Consider the following 13,425-nt stretch of genomic DNA (forward strand, 5'->3'; position numbering starts at 1 on the left):
TGTGCAGTTTCACTGACACTTCGATTTGGCATTTAAAATTACTTGCCAAGCTTTAAAACTCCACTTTTCTATATGGAAGTCACCCCTAAGATAGGCCCTAGGTAACCCATAAGGCAGGGTCCTATTTAGATCAAAGGCAGTACTGTGTTTTACACCTGCTAGTAGTGACAAACCAAAAAAATCATTTTCCACTATCGTGAGGCCTGCTCCTCTAATAGACTAGCATTAGAACTGACCTCACATACTTTTGAGTGGCAGGTTCTGATCTGAAAGGCGTAGCCCTGTCATGTCTAGTGTGGCCAGAATGGTAATAGAAAACCCTACTTACTGGAAAAATTGGATTTTGTATTACTATTTGAGAAATGCCACTTTTAGAAAGTGGGAATTTCTCTGCAATTACTACCATCTGTGCCTTATAGGCTGTCTCAAACCATGTCTGGGCTGTGCTGGTTGACAGCTCCCCTTGTACATTCCACCCAGACAGCCATAAACACAGGACACTCAGTCACATCTGCATTCATCTGCATACTGAATTGGTCTACCTGAGAAGGAAGGGTGGAGGGGCACTCTCTTATACTTCAAAGGCCAGTGGCATGCCATCACACAAAGGACTGGTGACCCCCCCCCCCCCCACAGGGATACTGGCAGACAGGACTGGGCTGAAAGGAGAACTTGTGCACTTCAAAACCACTTTTTGAAGTTTCCCCCACTTCAAAGGCATTTTTGGCTATATAAAGCGGGTCTCTGACCCCACCACATCAGATACTTCTGGATCTACATCTGTACTGGCAGAGGGACTGCCTGGCTACCCAAAGGACTCATCTGGACTGCTTTGCTCAGAAGGACTGCTGTCCTGCTTGTTGCCCTTCTTCCTGCTGGCCTCTGACTCTGCTGGAAGGACTCTGCCTTCCCCAAGGGCTTGGATTGAGCTTGCCTCCTGTTCTGAAGTCTCAGGGCCACAAAGACTTCACCTCAGAGAAGAAATTCTCTGTGCATCAGAAAAATACCTTCACACCTGCAGAAATCGACGCTGCGCTTGCCTCGTGGTGGGAAAATCGCCACATTACCTACCGGATCGACGCAGCACCTGCTCCTTCTACCAGCACATCAAGGAGTTTCAGAGCATTGTCCCTGGGTGTCAAAATATGCGTGCATCCCAGTGAGGAACCAAGGCTGCGTGTCTGGAAATGACACATCACCTTGCAGCGTGGAAAGAAATGACGCATGGTCTATATCACGCCTGAAAATCTGACCCAGCGCCTTATTGTTCAACACACCTCCTCCTCTGCAGCCTCAGTGACTCATTATTTTTTTCCATATCCTAGGTACTGTGTGTTACAAGGAAACAACCACCAAATCCTAAGGAATGAGACTCTTTTAAACCTTTGGAAAGTGATATATCAAATTGGGAATACTGGATTTTTTTTTTAATCTATTTTTCTAAGCATGTGTCGTGCATTTTGTGGTGTTTGCACTGTGTTATTGTATTAGTTATTGCACAAATACTTTACACATTGCCTTCTAAGTTAAGCCTGCCTGCTCTGCGCCAAGCTACCAGAGGGTAAGCACAGGATAATTTTAACTATATTGTGAATTACCCTAACTTGGATTGTGGTCCCTACTTGAACAAGGGTGTATACCTCTGCCTACTAGAGACCCAATTTCTAACAGTGCCCATATGTCTTGAAAATTCCTGCATACTGTAGGGATAGTATAGATTTTATTAATAAGATCCAGAATATCCCTTGGCAACCCAGCTCTATGCTGATCACAATCGATGTAGTGTCCCTTTATACCTGCATTGATCATGATATGTGGATACAAACCTTCTGACATTTTTTCATAGTGAAGCCCCTGAATCAATGTGAACACTCTATGATGATTCTGGATATGTTGAGGTTTTGCTTGGAACATAAACTGTTTCTTTTTGGGGACCAGTGTTTCAAACAGCTTACTGGGACAGCAATGGGGAGCTGCTTTGATCACAGCTTAGCTGGGATCTTCATGGGCTGGTGGGAGGACCAGTACATTTGGATTGAGGAGAACTTGAGATGGACACAACATTTGACATTTTGGACACAATATATTGACAATCTTTTCTTCATCTGGGATAGTCCTCAAGATTGTTTGAACACCTTTCTTCTATGTATCAATGATAAGATTATCAATTTGAGATTTACATATAAAACACATAAAACAGCAATGGAATTTTTGGATGTTCTGGTTACAAAAATGAGTCAGTAATTTTCACAAGCTTATTCAGAAAGAGAGACCTTGGAAAACAGTATTCTGCATTTTCTTAGTCATCATCTGCCAAATCTGGAGTGGAATATCCCTTATGGGGAAATGCTGAGGGCAAAGCGTTGTTGTTTAGGGAGGAGCAGGGTAAGATGGTTACCAGGTTCAGGTCCTGAGGTACCCCACGGGTGTGCTTGAGGCAGCCTGTCAGAAAGTGGAACAGGTTGATAGAGGCACTTTATTGGTACCCAGGGAAAGGAGTAACAACTTTAATGAAATAAGCTTCATCGCCACTTACAATAGTGAGCCCAATGCGGTGAGCAGGGCTTTAAAGAAACATTGACATCTGGTGAGGTCAGATTAAGTTATTGGTGGTCTAGTCAGACCTTATCCCTGCATAAATTATAGAAAGAGCAGATCCCTGAAAGAAATGTTAGTCTGCAGTTATACTGCTAGGGCTCAGGGGGATTCTGGACTCTGGCTCAGGGAGCAACAGGGGTTCTATAGATGTGGGAGATGCAAAGCGTTTACATATATAGCCCGGACAGGATGACTTACCAACATGCAGAAAAATAGTTATCAAGATATTTATGAAATGTAATAGTGATTTTGTCATTTATGTTTTGAAATATTCTTCAGTGGACTCCTATATGTAGGGGGTACCATCTTCCTGATGAAAAATGGGTCTTGAAGCACCTTAAAGCCATACGCAACAAAGATTTTAGTTATCCTACTGCACTTCATTGGCATCATATGCATTACCAGTCAAATGCTCATCTTTCCCTTTTTGGAATTGACAGGGCCATCTTAAGTGCAAGAGGAGGGGCAAGAGAAGGTAGGAAGAGGGACTTTGGATACTTCATTATGCACAACAGCAAGCACCTGGGGGGCTTTGAACCTGGATGAAGAGTTACTTCTGCATATTGGTTGAGTGTTTCGGTATCAACATTTGACCCAGGGATAAATCTTGTGGGACTTCCAATGCTGTAGGATTTTTTTCTTTGTACTGTTATTCTGGTATATGTATGTTACAGCAGGGGTATTATTTTCAATTCTCTTCATTTCACTATATGATGTTGATTGAGGGAGTGAATTTGGACTTCAATTTGTGGATTTGATAAAGTAGGGTGGGAGGCGAAATTCAATGTATTTTTTACAGTGGTTCTTTATGTTAGTATTTTTTCGTTTTGGGGTTTACGTTTTTGGTCCTTATACCCTTGTTATGAGAATTAATATGGAAGGTTGAACTGTTTGGTTTTCCTCCTAATGTATATATATTAGCACACTTAAAAAGAAATCTAAAATGCAATATAATGCAAAATATATGTTCTTTATATTAGTGTTACTTTATATATGTCTATATAAATGTACACACGTTTGTGTGTTTACATAAGTATATATTTTTATATATCATTTAATATTAGTTACATTTATTTAATTTATTTTATATTAATGTTAATTATTAAAATGTTTAAGATTTACTATTTCAAACCACACATAAAAAAAAAAAAAGTATATGTTTTTTAATGAGATTAGTGTGAAACTATAGTTTAAAAAAAATATTTTTGTACTTACCATTATAAGTATAGGAAAACAATATTTTTGTAATCAATATTTTTAACACAACATTTTTGGTCATAGCATTCTGGGTTCCGATATTCTATCAGAGATCCAACTCAGAGAGAGCAGGTTTGACATATTTGGCACCCATGACAAACAAACCCAAAGCTGCACATCTTGACAGTATTCCTTGTATAGTCCATGGCAGATGAAGAGGAGGAACAGCATACTTATGATTCAAGGTTGCTGTATTTGCAGAATGGAAGGGGGTTGTTGAGAGTGCAGGCCCTTCAAAAAGACAGGAGAGTTAGAGCAGTGAGAGGTCCAGCATGAGAAGTGCATAGAGTGGGCTTGATTGAGGGCTGAGTGCTGGTGCTCTAATTCTTACACATCTGGTCCAGGGGTGGTCGGCAAAGGAACATATGCAGAAATAGTTGGCCTCAATTTTGGGCTTCCTGGAAATGTCAGCAACTATATTCATGTTAGATCCTTATGACTAGGGGTGGGCAGAATCTTTCATGCGCCTGTGGAATTGGAGGATTTGGTGGCACTGTGTTGCTCTTGTTACACAGAGTTCTGACCAAATTCTTTCAATTGCCACGGGCAGAATTATTTCCCATGAGGCTCTAGATATGCGAGCAAGAGCGAGATTTGGTGTCCCCTATCGCGATTTACTAACACGTTCAGTCACGGGCAACTAAAGTGAGAGGACTCCTTCCTGAGTAGGTTTGCTGCCTCTCTAGTCGATTTTCTACACGAGTGGCAGCAAAATCAACTTGAATGGCCATGCGTTCTTGCTCACTGCATGGTGCCATTCATGCTGATTTTTCAGTGCTGCTCTGGCTACTGGCACTCAATTGCAGTGTGAGCAGGGCAACATACATACTGCAGCCCATTGACAGAACTCTGCGGAATCTCACTGAGTTTTCATGTAAGTCTGCAGGAGTGAAACTCCACGAGTTCTGCACACCCCTACTTAATACATGCTTACCATGAGCACTGTAGTGAATGTAAAATCAGCAGGAGATAAAAAGCAAAGTGTTGGGTAGACTGTTCAAATTAATCTCGCCACTGGAATCATCATGCAAAAACAAAGTGATGAGTGCGCTGCTTGAATTAGTTACACCACCTGCTATATCTTGATGAGGAAAATGAATGGCTGAAATGTTTGAATATATCGCAGCCACTTGTGAAGAGATAGGAGGACCCTCACCAGGGTTGTATTGGGGCCACAATTAGGCCTGGGCAGTCAAAAAAGTGGTCCACATTCACAGATCGCATCCTTTCACAAAACACTACTTGGTTAGGATCATAGAGCTAATATTTGTGGTAATAAAAGTATTTTAAAATGTATAGGATGAGTAACTTTTGTCAACACTGGAAACACAATTATTACACTGCAGCACACCCACAGGTTTCCTAGCACTCATCTTCAGGGTTATAACTCTTGTTTTCTCACTGAGGTCCCTCAATTTGCAACTCAACTTTATAGCCTGTAGACTGTACTCAATCTTGGATCACAGAGTTTTTTCTGCTCTGAGGCTCTAGAGTTTCTGCTAATTCTTAAGGATACTTACTTCCCAGTGATCACCAGGTCTCCAGAGGATCATACTCACTGATAGGTCTTGAGAATTCTCTGCACCCTCAAGGACCAGCGGCCACTGATTATAGCAAACCAGCACCTTGAGATCCTCTGTGGCAGTAAGTAAAAATAAATGCTGTGACTCACTAATGCCTCAAGACTCTAGCTCATCATCAGTTAGTTCCCAATGAACCCAGTTACCCTCATAACCCTTATAGGCTCATTTCCACTGGTCGGTGTAATTAGGATCTTACTCATCCTCAGAACTCTGAGGCTCCTGCCCACAGAGAGGTGCCCAGACATTACTGCTTTCTCAGGTGCTCTTGGAACAACTCTCACCCTCACGTCCCCACATAGCCCTCTTTATCTTTAAGCCTTGTAGCTCTTGCTCACTCTGGCCTGGTCCATTATGGGCGATGTGGTTCTATGACTCATCTATTTATCGTCAGCTCCACTGGTGCTCTGGTCACTAATGCCTTAAGGCACCCATTTACCATTGGAAGTTCAAGGCTCCGACTCTACTCCAAGAACCAAGGGCTCCTCCTCATGCACCCCAGCAAAGGTTATGCTCAATTTAAGTCCTCAGGGCTGCTGCTCAAATCAAATTCCTTGAGGATCCTGTTGAATCTCAGTTTTCTGCCTTTCCTACTTATTCTTTAGTCCCCAGGATTAATATTTGTACAAGGCCAAAGCTATGCTGAAAAGTAATGGTAAAGCTGTTTCTACAACTTAATTGCACTTGTTGACTGAGGTGCACTGGTAAAGTTATGTGTGAACACTGTACCTGCAGTGTAAGAGTGCTGTGTACTGATAGTGTGTGATGTACTTGTTAGGAATGAGGTACAGCGACAGAATTGAGTGCACATAGGGTACTAACAGGTCAGGATTGAGGTGTGCTGGTAGAGCTGAGGGTGCATGCAGATCACACACATGGTGCAGAATTAGAGCTTTGTGTGTGCATGGTATTTGGAGATGAAGGTTGAAATCGATTGGTTTAGCTATGTGTGCATGTTGTACATGTATATCAAGGTTAAGTTCCAAAGGTAAATCTGGATGTATTCAGGGAATGTGCGGGTCTATGTTGATGTACACTGCACAGCTCTGGGTACTAAGGGAATGTGCGGGCCAGGGATGAGGTAGAGGTGTATATGCGCATAGGTATTACATGTCAAAGGTGAAGTGCATTGGCAAAGCTGGGGGTGCATGATGTATCTAGCTACAAGCCATGTTCACAGCCTTGTTAGAGTTTGGGGGTCCAGGTCAATATAAATGTAAGAGAAGTAGTCCCCTACAGATGTAGTAAGACGCCATCCTTCGTTCACCGAGTTTATCCTGCCACTTGGCTCCAGCGGACCAATTTATCTTCAGGGCCGCCGCGTACTTAACTAATTGCTCAGGCTCACAGCAATTAACTCTTCATATCCTGCTGAGCAGACTGATTTATATTGATGGCCGCAAATCTAACTATTTTTTCAGGTTTGCCACAGTTAATTCTTAGAACACTGCCATGTTATAAGACCTTTTACCATTTCTCAGACATCCATATACAGACTGTCACTGTATATATACCGCACAACTCGTTTTTTCCATACTGCAGTTAAGAGAATTCTTTCTAATTCGGAAGCCCTTACTTTAAGAGATATAGGGCCCGATGTACAAAGCAATTTTGCGGTCACAAAAGGCAACTTTTGCCGTTTGCGACCGCAAAATGACCTTGTACAATATACCATCCCTATTTTGCGAGTCAGTATCCTGTTACCGACTAGCAAAATAGGGATTGCAACTCATAATTAAGAAAGGGCGTTCCAAGGGCATCCCTTCCTAATAGCAACTTGCAGGTATAATTGTTTTGTGACCGTGAATGCAGTCGCTTAACAATCACACTTAGCACCAATTTCAAATTAGTATTAATCCATTTGCAAACAAGAAGGGGACCCCTGCCCCTTTGTAAATGATAGCAAAAATGTTTTTTCACAGCAGACTGTGGTTCCATGAACCATGGCAACTCTAAAAAACTGAGAAGAGAACTTTTAATTTTTATTCTTGAAATGCAGCCAATTTTCCTTTAAGAAAAACAGACTGCATTTCAAAAAATAAAAAATGCTTGATTGAAAAAAAAGTCACACACATGGTGGTCTGTTGACCCCAGCAGGCCACCATCCCTGTGACTGTGGCCATTTCCAAATGGGTCACAAATTGCGTCCTGCCTTGTGAATATTAATGAGGCAGGTCCTTTGCGACCCATTTGGGAATTGCTAACAGTGTCTCAGACACTGTTGTACATTACAGATTGCAGAAAATGTGAATTGCGAATTGCAATCTGTAATGGCCATACATCGTGCCCGTAGAGCGGTCTGCTCATCTCCCAGGGTCCACTATGATCTATCGTGCAGGCTCTAGGATCTAGCATGCAGCGTTCCTTCCCTTACTTAGGTGTCAAGGTCCCCTTGTAAGCAAGACTTTCCTTGACTTCACTTGTGGTGTCCATCACTTGGCTGATTTTATTTTCTTTCTCACTATCAGGTGTCCTTTATTATTTTTTGGTCCTGATGAGACCCCACATTGATTAGAGGCCACAAATTGTCGACTAGGCATAAAACAAACCGACAATGTGACTTTTTTAAATGAATGAGGCTGGGTATGTGAACATTGGATTGGTTAGGCGTTTTGCTGTTTTGAATGGAAACCTTGCATTTTTTGTGTGTGATGATTATTGTATGTACTTGTTTTTGCTTGTGGGTTGCACTTTTGTCTTGGGACACCTTACAAACTTTACTGGGAACCATACATAATTTTACTGTTTGAAGTATTGTTTGTCTTTTTACCTTCTCTTTCTAGATTGAGTAAGAGCGGTAGCAATCTGTTCTGTCGTTCTTCTTGTTATAATATTGAATGGAATTGCACTTTGAACTTCACTGAAAAATTCTTATATTAGTGGTAGGAACTGCTGTTTTTGATAATTAGGATCTAGATGCAGGCCATGTGCACAGGCCTTTTAGAGTTTATGGGTGCAGGTCAATATAAATGTAGGAGAGTGGTGCCAATACTAAAATTTGTAAAGAGCATATTAATGCCCTGAAATCTGTAATTGCCATACAGCACTGCTATCTCTCCCTTGTTGCCTCATAATCAGGGTTAGAACCTAGGATGACCACAAATAGTCATGCCAGAACCTTCCAAGATTTAAGTGACTGAATAGGGTGATCGGATTGGCCCAGCATTTCACTGTCTCCACATGTCATTTAGAAGGGCTATAGTTTTGCTATGAACAATTACACAATACAATTTTTATTGCAACACCCTATATACTTTTACTAAGGGCTCCAAAAAGACACAGGGCGATGAACATAACCCAAGTAAAGGAATACAATATGTGTTATCTTCAGGTTCTCTCACTGTATTCACACTCTTACCTAACTCCCATAGCAATTGAGATAGAGGAGTAGTGTGAGAGAAAGGGAGAATTGGGGCAGAAAAAAGAAGGCAGACCCCCCCTCACAACCAGGGATCACACTCAGTCTCAAACTGAAGGGTTCCCTCAATCTCTGCCGCACTGGTAAGATACAATCATGCCAATCCTAGTGGCAGCTGGAGGCTAGTCAAAGTGCCTAGTTCATATCCTGTAAACGTTATTCACATTCCTTTTTCTTTGCTTGTGGGGAAGTCTCTGTAGCTTCAATCTGTATGAATACATGGGGTTTACCCTGAAGGGTTGCATTCATCTTGGTAGGACGGCTCCAGGCCTACATTAAGCAGCTCCTTCTTGATAAACTACAATCTCTGTCTCTTGTTTTCTGTCACCTGCTCTGTTAGCTGTAATCAAGAAAAATCAAAATTGGGTCACCATCCAGGGTGGTTATCCTGCGGCTGGATGCTCTTCTGAAAATATGTTTCTTGCAGGGTTCAAAGTTCTGCTACGACAGTTCCACTGGATTCATTAGTACCTTCTGTTGTCTTTATGGAGAGTCAGTATGCGTTTCTTATTGACTCTCTAGAGCCATCCATTGCAAGAAGGTCCTCAGGGTTCAAAATCATCCTGATTCTAGTCATCATTGTTTCCTCACCAGATTTCTCGAACTTCCCAAAGGATGGAAGTTGGCTACACAGATCTTCTTTTCCAGGCATTTACTTTGGAACTCTGTGAGAACTAGAACAGCAAAGAACTTGAATCCCCTGAGCATCTTGTTATCATCCTAGAGCACTGTCACCAACGCCTTCAAGTTGCAAATCTTTACCTTTTTAACCTCGACTGACCCGATTGTTTAGTGCAGCTGCTAGTCAATGATGATATTGCTTTTTCTAAAGCAGTTGCCTTCTTGATATCTGGGTGGTTAACTGCAGGTCTCTCAGGACTGACAGGATTAGAGTTCCTTCTGAACTTCCTAGCATCATTCTCAATGGCTGTGCCCATCATCTCTCTATCACTGTCCTTCTGCCTGAGAGCATTGTGGGAGAATAAATGTCAAGTGTATCTTTCTTGCTTTTATTTTTTGCTTCTTTAGAAGGCATGGTAAGTTCAGTGCTTCAGGCCTCTCTAAGTGCAGGTCCTGCCATTCTTGCCAAGGTCTCCTGAATCAGCTCTCATGCAGTGGCATTCATTCGCTCTCCCATGGGAACTCTTAGGACCTCTCTGACTCCCCCAGTCCCACACCACAGCTCATTTCAACCAGTCGAAGGTGCTGTGGTTTGGTTAAGGTATATCTCCTGTGCCCCTTAATTTTTGGTGTGGCTTACTTTTAAATCAGCGGGGCTACAATAGAGGTAATTTCCTGTACCCACTCTGGCCCAGCATTCTCACTGCTAGGGCCCAGGAGTATTGGTGCTGCAATCTTGACGTTGCCAGGTTCACAGAGGTCGCACTTCTCCTTTTTCCAGGACTTAGGGAGAAGAACAAATCATGGGGTGGAATCTCCTAGTGTACCTGCTCTTGGAACTTCAGTTGCTTCGGGGGCCTTAGAAAAAACAAATCTGGCCAGAGCACTAGACCGCTATGTGTGCTCTGAAGCATGGTCACTGTGCACATTTAGTGAAATGGACTATATGAAAATTTGATATTAATGGGTATATATTGCTGATGCTGATTCGTCCTCTCTCATTACCTAACGACCTTTTCAGGGGTATCTTTCTCTCAGCAAATCTTTTCTCTTCACTTTACACTTTGGATCATCATATATCTGTCCATACCATTTATTTCAAACCCAAAAAAAGAATTAAATGTATACCTTTATTCTACAGGTGGGTGAGCCACTGAAAGCTTGAGCCAGACTTGAGTCTGAAGCCCGACCTTGGCTCAGCTCAAGGTCCTGTTGGAACCTCGAGCCCATAATGAGACCAGTTTTCATGTGGCTTCTGCCTGCCAGCCGCAATAAGAGGTAAACAAATTAATAATATTTGAGGTAAATCGGTGAGACAAATAGATGCTACCTTAATGGCTGAAACCAGAAAACCTGGATCGATTGTGGCACCCCTGCTTAACGAAATTGTGAGATTGTAGGCAAATACTTTATTTTACAGATCCTTCTTTTTCTTCACCATCACATATGAAAGCACCTTACCTTTAAGTTCCAACAAAGGGAAATGATGCAAAGATGTAATGCACAAATGGTGTCACATACATGCAATTTTATATAGCATTAATTCGGGCCAGGGACATTGGAGTGCTTCACATGAGCACAATATAGGTCAGATTCCTGTTTATTAGGCACAGGTGAATTAAGTAATTTGCTCACAATCACATTATGTTGAGTGGCCACTGAAACTCGAACCCGGCTCCCCAGTTCCAAAGTCTGCAGGTCTGCCCATTAGGCCATATAGGTAGGCTTAGGTAGGAGTCACTGAAGAGTTCTGATCAGAATCACTAAAGTCGCCCAGTGTGTCATCCTTCTAAGGCTGAGAACATGGGCGTCACTGATTAAAGGAACAATAATGCTTGCTAGAAGTGGCTAAAGAGAACATGGTGCACTTTAAAACTGTGTTCATTAACTCAGGTATGTTGAAAAAGAATACATTTTCAGGTTGTTGAAGCTCCTCACCAATTCAGTACTATTGAGCACAAAATTAAAAAACTAAGGGGCATACTTACAAGCCCCTAGCGGCACCTTGCACTGACCTAGCATCATTTTTTTATGCTAAGGCATCATTAAAGAGGCCTTTCTCCTGTGCCATATTTATAAAGTGGTGCAATGCTTGCACTGGGTCATTTGTAAACCCTTGTGCCACATTTTGCCTGCGCCAGGTATAATGTATGCAAGAGAGCGTTCCGACACAGGGAGGCACGAAAAAATTGCTCAGTGAAAGTTACAAAATTTCACTGCACCATTTGTCCCGTCATTTTTAATGCCTGCTCAGAGCAGGTGTTAAAATGGCACATCCATTTTAATCAGTGGGCCTCCCTCAGTTTTGCGGCACTCGCATCAAATATTTCGACGCTAGTGCAGCAAAGCGCCATAAAAGCATCAAAGATTTTGATGCTATTGTTCTAACAACTGCCATGGTGCACTGTATTGTAAATATGGCGCAACCATGGTGTCGTTACGTGAGGCAGGGGCGACACAAGAAAAGTGGTGCAATCGGGATGAATTGTTAGTGTTGGTGCAAAGTGCATATCAAATGAGGTACACAGCCAAAATGCAAAAAACACCACCATTTTGTTTTGTGTTATAAGGCAGCTGAGTGTGCTGTCCATATGTGCAAATTGAAGTGCAGGAAGAAGACGACTATATTGCTTTAGAAATCAAAAATGGGGGGTGTAGATTATGTAGAATATGAAATACAGTAGGTTGTGCAACTTAAATCACTGAATTAAGCATGCCATCACATCTGTGGACACAGAGGCCTTTAGAGGGCTCATTGATATTCAGGAAAGTGAAGGAGTGAGTGCCCTAATGTGCCATGATCTCTGCTACCGAGATTCAATGGGCAGTTTGACTTTCAGTGAGAGGGGCAGGGAAGAGAGATGGTGCTGTTGTTTTTTATATATATATATATATATATATATATATATATATATATATATATATATATATATATATATATATATATATATATATATATATTATATATATATTGCAGTTTTATATAGCACAGATTTGGCTGAACGGCATTTGAGACCCTCACAAGAACACCAAATTACACTACACAATGTAAAATTCATATGTTTAGGGAGAGTAAGTGATTTGTCCAGAATCACAGGATGTTGAGCTGAAACCTGGTTCGACAATTTCAAATTCGTCTAAGGGCACATACTCTCCTTGTTGACTGCAGTAATTGATATCTGGCAGGCAAATTAGATAAAAAGAGACTAATTTATCCCTCCTGTTCCATGTAGACAAACTGATGAGCTCCCGCACTGGAGCTCACCAACGCCCCCACCGCCTAAACCAGTCCTCCCCTTTACCCCAGTTCTCTGCAAAATGAGTGGAAATGGCTTCCGATCAATCAGCTTTGTGATACCTCTCTCACACCTGGAGGGAAGCAGTGGGTAGGCACACTTCATGCTGTGACAGACGGGGCAGCCCACTGTCATTCTGCTGTTGACAATTGCCCAGCCTGACTTAATGTGCATTAGGTCAGGCTCAGTATATGTGTGCAAAGGCTGTAACAACAGCCTTTCACATCGTGTGTTTTCAGTAGAGAAGGAGACGGCCCTGGTAGATTGGACTGCTTAGCCCATCAAAAAAACAGCCCACCGACTGGCTCAGTGCTTAATTTGTAGATAAAGAGGTGCCGGTGCTCAAAGCCCTTCTCTTAAACACGAGGCTGCTGTAACGGAATCTGCCAGCACTGAATACTGAGGCAGCGTAATCCTGAAGCCATCTCGGGCCTCTTCAGTCCATTTACGGCCACCCCTGCCCCTTCAGTTTATCCTGCAACTTTCTACTTTCTCCCTTCATGACGCTTTTTAGTTTTTTCCTTTTTCCATCTTTCCCACATGTGTCTTTTGCTCGCAGCAAATGCTTGAGGCATAAGAATAAGCCCCGGCCCTCAAAAAAAAGTGCCGGTGCTCAGCACCGGAAACAACAAGCACAAATTAAGCACTGGACTGG

This window comes from Pleurodeles waltl, chromosome 5, assembly GCF_031143425.1.
Source record: "Pleurodeles waltl isolate 20211129_DDA chromosome 5, aPleWal1.hap1.20221129, whole genome shotgun sequence".
Lineage (NCBI taxonomy): Eukaryota > Metazoa > Chordata > Amphibia > Caudata > Salamandridae > Pleurodeles > Pleurodeles waltl.